The sequence below is a fragment of the Siniperca chuatsi genome, linkage group LG16 (assembly GCF_020085105.1).
Source record: "Siniperca chuatsi isolate FFG_IHB_CAS linkage group LG16, ASM2008510v1, whole genome shotgun sequence".
NCBI classification, from domain to species: Eukaryota; Metazoa; Chordata; class Actinopteri; order Centrarchiformes; family Sinipercidae; genus Siniperca; species Siniperca chuatsi.
This window is the reverse complement of record NC_058057.1, coordinates 5995972-6005455: the sequence shown is the minus strand read 5'-3', so window position 1 is coordinate 6005455 and position 9484 is coordinate 5995972. Positions and strand designations below refer to the sequence as shown.

The 9484-nt window shown below is 46.4% G+C and overlaps 1 pseudogene; it reads left to right on the top strand.

The window, feature by feature from the left end:
• Positions 1–3847: 3847 nt before the first annotated feature.
• On the top strand, positions 3848–7885 carry LOC122863189 (annotated as a pseudogene).
• The last annotated feature ends 1599 nt before the right edge of the window (positions 7886–9484 follow it).

The following is a 9484-nucleotide window of genomic DNA, read 5'->3' as shown; positions in this document are numbered from 1 at the left end:
CTCATTTTCAAGATTGTGTGCTACTGAGTCTGCTAAACTCTTTAACAATTCAGTAGCTACTAGTGTGTTAATGTGTGTGTTGATCCACGACCTAATAAAAATCAAACGCTATTAAAAAACAGCAGCGGCGGATGGCCGCCCACCATTGAGTCTGGTTCTATCCAAGGTTTCTGCCTCTTAAAGGAAGTTTTTTCTTGCCACTGTCACCAAATGCTTGCTCATGGTGGGATTTGTTGGATCTTTGTAAATAATATTATAAAGAGTACGGTCTAGACCTGCTCTATAGGAAAAGTGCAATGAGATAACTTCTGTTATGAATTGGCGCTATATAAACAAAATTGAAAAACCTTAAAATCAACATCATGGCAATTTATCCACATGATAAAAAATCAGCGTCTGAAAACTGTTTACAAATCGCATTTACAAATCACATTTACTAATTCATTACCATTCTGTCAGTCTGAATCTGGAAGTCCCACAGGATCTTGGCTCGGTCATTCTCTACCACCTTTGGAGGTGTTTCCCACTTTGACCTCGGGGTTTCCAGTCCATACTCAGTGCAGATGTTCCTGTACACTATGCCAGCCACTTGGTTATGGCGCTCCATGTACGCTTTTCCTGCCAGCATCTTACACCCTGCAGTTATGTGCTGGATTGTCTCAGGGGCCTCTTTGCACAGCCTACACCTTGGGTCTTGTCTGGTGTGGTAGATCTGGGCCTCTATTGCTCTGGTGCTCAGGGCCTGCTCCTGTGCAGCCATGATGAGTGCCTCTGTGCTGTCCTTCAATCCAGCCCGCTCTAGCCATTGGTAGGACTTCTTGATATCAGCCACTTCAGTTATGTTCCGGTGGTACATCCCATGTAGGGGTTTGTCCTCCCATGATGGTCCCTCCTCCAGCACCTCTTCCTCTGTTCTCCATTGCCTGAGACATTCCCTGAGCACGTCATCTGTTGGGGCCTTATCTTTGATGTACTTGTGAATCTTGGATGTTTCATCCTGGATAGTGGCTCTCACACTCACTAGTCCACGGCCGCCTTCCTTACGGCTAGCGTACAGTCTCAGGGTGCTGGATTTGGAATGGAACCCTCCATGCATGGTGAGGAGCTTACGCGTCTTAACATCTGTGGTCTGTATCTCTTCCTTTGGCCACCTTATTATTCCCGCAGGGTATCTGATCACTGGCAGGGCGTAGCTGTTTATTGCCTGGGCCTTGTTCTTGCCATTGAGTTGACTTCTTAGGACTTGCCTTCCTCATTGGAGGTATTTGGCCGTTGCTGTCTTTCTTGTTACCTCTTCGAGGTTGCCATTTGCCTGTGCTATTCCAAGGTACTTGTAACCATCCTCAATGTCTGCTATTGTTCCTTCTGGGAGTGAGACCCCTTCTGTGTGGACTACCTTCCCTCTCTTTGTCACCATTCGACTGTACTTCTCAAGCCCGAATGACATCCCAATGTCAGAGCTGTAGATCCTGGTGGTGTGGATCAGTGAGTCGATGTCCCGCTCGCTCTTAGCGTATAGCTTGATGTCATCCATGTAGAGGAGGTGACTGATGGTGGCCCCGTTCCTGAGTCGGTATCCATAGTCAGTCTTGTTGATTATTTGGCTGAGGGGGTTCAGACCTATGCAGAACAGCAGTGGGGACAGAGCATCTCCTTGGTATATGCCACATTTGATGGATACTTGTGCAAGTGGCTTGCCATTGGCCTCAAGGGTGGTTTTCCACAGCCTCATCGAGTTTGCAACAAAATCTCTTAGAGTCCTATTGATGTTGTACATCTCCAAGCATTCATTGATCCATGTGTGTGGCATTGAGTCATATGCTTTCTTGTAATCAATCCAGGCAGTGCACAGGTTGGTGTGTCGGGTTCTGCAGTCTTGGGTGACTGTGCTGTCCACCAGGAGTTGGTGTTTGGCTCCTCTGGTCCCTTTGCCAATGCCCTTCTGTGTTTTGCTCATGTATTGATCCATGTGTCCACTTATCTTTGCCGCGATGATGCCTGACATGAGCTTCCATGTTGTGGAGAGACAGGTTATTGGCCGATAGTTGGATGGGACTGTACACTTTGCAGGATCCTTCAGGATCAGGATTGTACACCCTTTGGTAAGCCATTCAGGGTGTGGCCCATCTCTTAGCAGCTGGCTCGTTTGTGCTGCTAGGCACTTGTGGAGTGCAGTAAGCTTCTTTAGCCAGTAGGTGTGGATCCTGTCAGGGCCCGGTGCGGTCCAGTTCTTCATACCTGAGACTCTTTCTTGGATGTCTGCCTCTGTGATGGTTACTGGATTCTGTTCAGGGAGGTTGCTGTGGTCCTTTCTCAGAGCCACCAGCCACTGTGCATTGCTGTTGTGTGATGCCTCCCTCTCCCATATACTTTTCCAGTATTGTTCAGTCCAGCCTTGGTGGGTCTGCTCTGCTGTTATTACCCTGCCATTGAGCGTACACTTTCGCAAGTCGGAGTTGCAAACAGCCGGTTTATTCTTCTGGCTTCATTATCTCTCGTGTACCTCTTTAGGTGGTTGGCCAAGGCTTGGAGCCTTTGTTTGGCAGTTTCGATTGCTTCAGGTATGGGCATCTGGTTGTACTTGCTTTCTCATTGCACCTCTCTCAGCCTCTGTCAGTTGGCTCACTTCTCTCCGGGCCTCCTTGACTTTTGCCTCCAGCCTTCGTTTTCATGGTGGGTACTGTTTCTCATGGCTCCCATGGTTGCTCTTATAGCCAAGCATCTCGAGGATCACTGCTGCTGAGGCGTATATCAGCTCATTGGTTTCAGTCATGGTTGTGGTAGGGATCGCCCTCAATGCTGCATTCACATCTTCTAGTTCTTCTTCTAGAGACTTTCTGATGGTATTTCACTTAGCCGTTGTAATTGGAGTCGGGGTTGCCTTGCATTCATCCTCGCCATGATCTTATCTTTCAGGTCAGTCGCTGCCTCGTTCAGCGTGATTGCACTGGGGCTTTGTACCCAATCTCTGGTTGGGGAGCCGCCGCTGGCTCCCCTCTGACCTGTTGTCCTGGCTCCCCCTTGCCGTAGCATTTGTGTTGTATCTCGTCAATCTCAAGTTGTGATTGCAGTTGCCACTTGTGAATGTTGGAACACTGAGCTACTAGTTGAGCTATATATATATACATACATACATACACACATACACACACCTGTATGTAAGATGTTTGTCTCTGTACAAGTCTAACTCATGCAACATCTCAGGCCAGCAGCTGTTCTGCACCATAGACTGCAACTAACTAACAGATAAGAGAAAGTGGGGGAAGGTACTGTGGATATGATAATCCCATGGTGACATACAGAGGTGATTTGGGTTGACAAAGAGTGGGAGGAAATGTATGCACATGTGTTGCCAGGCTGGAGCCTACACCCTTTTGATATGGGTTGTTTGCTCATTGCTTGGGGGTGACTCGTATAGCCTCACTGACCAGCCACTCTGATCACACCCGAGAATGGAATGCAGCGGCCTGTGAAGATCAAGAGGAAGGGGGGAAGTGTGACCTTAGGCATTTACGTAGTATTGTGTACCAGGAGGAGCTCAGGCCATATAACCAACTGCCTTTGTACTGCTACTTCAGACATAGTGGGGAGAGCGCGTGGAGAGGTCTCTGTGCTGTGTCTCCAGATATATCTGTATTGTTTGTTTGTTTGTTTGTATTGTTTGTGGGGATATAAATACTTGTGAAAGACATTTGTAGGTCTCGTGTGGATCCCTTCTCATCAACCAACTTGGATAGAGGTTAGCTTAGCTCGACAATTTGGGGGCTCGTCCGGGATGAGAATGAGATTCTGAACTGAACAGACGGACCACGGTGATTACCTAAGGCTCACAGCCGGCTGCAACTAAAAGGTAAGCAGGACCTGTTTAATCAAACTCTGCATATTGGAAAATAACGAAATTGAGAGCAAGTGGTAACAATTGTGAGTCCAGTAAATTTAAATTGGGATTAAAAGAGAGACTTGTGGAAGAAAAGAGATGATAATAATACCTTGACCTCGGTTTGGCTAACCTGACGAGGGTACGAAACACAGGGTTCGAGTCCTACGTGAGCCAGGTTAGAGGCCTGGGGAGGTGAGGTCCCCCGAATTCTCGGTGTTCGGATCTTTGATCCACACTGTTAGTTGGTAGACTTTGAAATTGGTAAAAGGTATTCATTGGGTTTGGGGTTCGAGTCCCCAGCAAAATTGTTTCCGGTAACATTGTTTGATTGTGTTTGAGGTTCGAGTCCTCAGTAGGAATTTTCTGTGTGATATTATTTGTGTCTGGGGTTGGAGTCCCTGTCTTAATTCTCCAGGGAAAGACTAAATTGAGTGTCTCAAATACGAAAAGCCTCCCCTCTTTGTTCACGGATACCCAGCGGTGTTAACAAAGTGATAAAGCAGAAGTTGAGTGAGAAGTAGTATTTGACTGGGTCAGTTGCTCGGGTGAACTAGCTCGGGCGATTAATGACATTTTAGCCACACCCACCATTCCAGTACCAAACCCTTACACTGCACTCAACAACCTCACACCAGAACAGAAATGGTTCACTTGTATTGATTTAGCTAATGCATTCTTTTGTGTACCTTGAGCTCAGGAGTGCAGGGAAATGTTCTCATTTACCTACAAGGGACAGCAGTTGCAGTACACCAGAGTACCACAAGGGTTCGCATTGTCACCAGGATTGTTTAATCAGGTTCTAAAACAGGCTCTAAGTGGTTGTGAGTTACCATCAGGTTGCACTCTTGTTCAGTATGTTGATGATTTGTTGATTGCAGCTCTAAATCCTCAGTTGTGTGCTAAAGCTACAAACAATTTTTTGCTCAGGTTAGCGGAGAAAGGATTTAAGGATAGCAAATCTAAGCTACAGGCTATCAGAACTCGGGTTTCTTTCCTGGGGCGGGTAATATCACAGAAGGGGGCAGGCTTGTCACATGCACACACATCAACCATCTTACATCATCCCCGTCCCGTTACAGTTAAAGACATCCTTTCATTCCTTGGTCTCACAAGTTACAGCAGAAACTATATTGCAAATTATACAGGCCTCACACAACCACTTCGCAAAATGATAAATGCACAAGGTATGAGAAATCTTAAAGCTCAGTTCGACTGGTCCACTGAGGCGGAGCAATGCTTTACTGACCTGAAGCAGAAACTGTCCCAAGCGACGGAACTTGCTCTACCCAACTATACACTCCCCTTCTCTTGAGATGATTCAGAAAAAAGGGGGAGCTAGACAAGTGTTAATGTACTGTTTGTTAGCATTATGCTAGACTTAATGGAAAAACAACATCCTACATGCACAACATGCAGCAGGCGTGGCAAAAATTCTTCAGAAAACAGCCCATATAGTGATGGGACACCCCCTGACGATACTAACAACACACGGTGTGGTAGCAGCACCAAATCTGACTTTCACACATGAAGGCACCAACATGGCAGACAGGTGACCCACATGAGTGCGTGAGAGAAATCACAATAGATGTCAAAGTGAGACCAGATTTGGAAGCTCAGCCTTTGCCAGGTTCAGAACAATTATTCACTGACGGGTGTTGCTACAAACATGACAAATTAGGGTTGAAGACAGGATATGTGGTAGTCAGGCAGACAGAAACAGAATATAAAACTATCAGAGCAGAGCAGCTAGAGGGACAGCAGTCAGCACAGAGAGAGGAAGTGGTTGCAGTGACAGAAGCCTTGAAATGAGGGCAATGGGGGACGTCACAATTTATACCGACTCAGCATATACTGCAGGGGCAGTACATTTGGAAATGAGACAATGGATGAGAACAGGGTTCTTGACAGCAGGGGGAAAACCCATTAAACATGAGGGAGAGATGAAAGAGTTAATGGAGGCTTTGAAATTACCGAGGAAAGTGGCAGTGGTAAAATGTAGAGGACATGATCAGGCTAGCACTCCAGTAGCTAAAGGGAACCAGGAAGCAGATACAGGAGCAAAAAGGCCGGCAGGGTATTTGCAAATGTACCAAATGATAACCAGTGAAGAGACTGAATTACAACCCAAACTCACTGCAGAGGCAGTAAAAGAATATCAAAAGGGGGCGGGGGCCCAAGAAAAAGCAGTGTGGATGCAGAGAGGAGCTATGGAGCAAAATGGACTCTGGAGGTGGCCGGACGGACGAATGGTCCTCCCACCAGGTATCAGGGCAAGAGCCCTGAGAGAAGCACATGGCTTGGGGCATGTGTGGGCAAACCAAATGAATAGGAACTTGTGGCATCCGTTCCTAGCAGATATGGCAAGGCATTTTGTAAAAAGTTGTATAGTCTGTTCACATTTTAATCCAAAGCCGGTGGTGAGACCAGAAATGGGGTGTTTCCCTATTACGATTGATCCAGTGAAAGGTTTTAGGTATTTGTTGGTGTGTGTTGATACGTTCACACGGTGGCCAGAGGCGTGGCCAGCAAAAAAGGAGGACAGCGCTACGGTGATAAAATGTTTGATTAATCATTACATTCCCAGACATGGTTTCCCAGCAAAAATCAGATCAGATAATGGCACTCACTTTAAAAACACAGATCTACAAAGAGTAGAAGCGATGCTGGGTTTGAAACACTCTTTCGGCACTGTCTACCACCCCCAGTCACAAGGTAAGGTGGAGAGAATGAACCAGATCATCAAACAAAAATTGGGTAAAATCTGTGCACAGACAAAACTGAATTGGGTGGATGCATTACCCCTGGCCCTGATGACAATCAGGAGCTCCCTCAATCAAGGAACAGGGTTTACACCATATGAGCTGTTGACAGGAAGACAGTTTCCGGGGCCCAGTGCCGCTCTGGGACTAGGGGAAGAAGGAGAAAAAAATGGAACACAAGACATATTTTAACGAACTGCAAGCTCTTGTCTCAGATTTCTCCAAACAGGTTGGCGAAAGGCAGGCTCTGACAGAAGGATCCACTCTACCCACAGCCCGGTGGGTATTAGTGAGAGTCATCAAAAGGAAGTGGTCAGAGCCCAGGTGGATCGGACCGTTCGAGGTCACAGAGAGAACATCACATGTGGTCCGGGTAAAAGGTAAAGGCGACACCTGGTTCCACTGGAGCCAGTGCACGGCGGCCGAGGAGCCAGGACGAAGCCTCTAGGAGATCGGAGCAGATCTACGGCAACTACAAGCTGAAAGCACTGGCTCGGCTGAGTCGGAGAACACCCAGACCCCAACCAAAGAGGCAGAATAATCCTCTGGTCTGCGGTCGAAACGTACAGGGAGGTCAACCCCTGTACCCAGAGGGAAATCAGTGACAAAAACAGCTGCAAAAGGTGAAGTGCTAGTAACCTCTCACTTAGGTCATAGAAGAGTGTGCTGGACGAACACAATTCCCAGCCAGAAGTTGAAGACGACGCCACATCCAGAAGGAAAAGACTGTGAAACAATTAGAGGGTTTTAATCTCCTGAAACAGAGGTTGCTGTTTCAGTACAAAGTAATAGAAAAGTTCCAGTCATAAGATGGGGATGTGGGGCAGTCCTAAGGGGGCAGCGGTTACAACTGTATTAGGAGTGTTACTTGTAATTTCAATTTTGTATTTTACTATCTCTTGCTACTTTTGCAGCTATTATTGTAACTTGTGGTTGTTGTTGTATTCCATGTGCCAGAGCACTATGTGTCAGGGTTATCACCTCCACAATCGAGAAGCAGGAAGGCCCTAAACAGCATAGTATGATGCCTCTTTTAGGGGCTCCAGATTCGGACCACGAGGACACTTTTGAATTGGAAAATGGTGTTAGGAGTAATCTCTTATGAGAGATCAAAAGGGGGAATTGTGGATATGAAAACTTGGGCTGTGTTATTATGATTGATAGCTTGTGCTGCATACACCCTGTATGTAAGATGTTTGTCTCTGTACAAGTCTAACTCATGCAACATCTCAGGCCAGCAGCTGTTCTGCACCATAGACTGCAACTAACTAACAGTTAGATAAGAGAAAGTGGGGGAAGGTACTGTGGATATGATAATCCCATGGTGACATACATACTGTGCTGTGTCTCCAGATATATCTGTATTGTTTGTTTGTTTGTATTGTTTGTATTGTTTGTGGGGATATAAATACTTGTGAAAGACATTTGTAGGTCTCGTGTGGATCCCTTCTCATCAACCAACTCGGAGAGAGGTTAGCATACCTTGACAGAGGACAAACCCCTACATGGGATGTACCACCGGAACATAACTGAAGTGGCTGATATCAAGAAAACCTACCAATGGCTAGAGTGGGCTGGACTGAAGGACAGCACAGAGGCACTCATCATGGCTGCACAAGAGCAGGCCCTGAGCACCAGAGCAATAGAGGCCCAGATCTACCACACCAGACAAGACCCAAGGTGTAGGCTGTGCAAAGAGGCCCCTGAGACAATCCAGCACATAACTGCAGGGTGTAAGATGCTGGCAGGAAAAGCATACATGGAGCACCATAACCAAGTGGCTGGCATAGTGTACAGGAACATCTGCACGAAGTATGGACTGGAAACCCCAAGGTCAAAGTGGGAAACACCTCCAAAGGTGGTAGAGAATGACCAAGATCCTGTGGGACTTCCAGATTCAGACTGACAGAATGGTAATGGCGAACCAACCAGACATCGTGGTGGTGGACAAACAGCAGAGGAAAGCCGTTGTGGTTGACTTGGCAATACCAAGTGATGGCAACATTAGGAAAAAGGAACATGAGAAACTAGAGAAATACCAAGGGCTCAGAAGAGCTGGAGAAGGCTTGGTAGGTGAAGGCGAGAGTGGTGCCCGAGGCGAGAGTGGTGAGACCACCCGCAGGAGGGTGAAGGACAAAGTTTATGTATATATATATATATACCATGTGAGGTATAAATACTTATGAGAAACACTTAAGAGCTATAACTCAAACGGCAATAATAGCTTAAAACAACCACAGAGTCAAAAATACCTTAAACGAAAATGACATTTTACAACACAGCCTCTTTTAGTTTCCGTGTTTGCTTATGATGTAAAATGAGAGAAAAGGAAGGGTACATGTTTTCCCTGCTGGGTAATTATTACATTTATAAGGCAGAAATAAACCTGATTGAATAGTCTCACAATGCACTGTAAAACAATTTTCGAAGCAAACAGACTTACAGCGTGCAGATGGAATCCCTTTGCTGGAAGCCCTGAGGGATCTCAGGTGTGGATTCTCAGAACTGGATTTGGTTCTTCTGTGGTTGTAACCCGGTGAGAATCCTGGATCTCTGTCCGCTGATTGAGCACTAGACCTCTCCACAGCTGTCAGCGGTTGATTAGTGGTTGAGGCAAGCTCCTGGTGAGATGACAGTTCTTCAAAATAATGATGCGCTATCACATCCCCAGGATCTCCTCTGGTCAGCTGGACAGCCTCTAGAGAACGACTAATGTTTTGATTGCCAAGCACAGGCAAGCACAATCATGTCATCCTGTGGCTGAGATGATGGTGATAGCCCTTCTTGGAAATATTGGTCCAAACCGCCCCATAGGTCTAGCATGAGAAAAAGTTTTTGATAAATA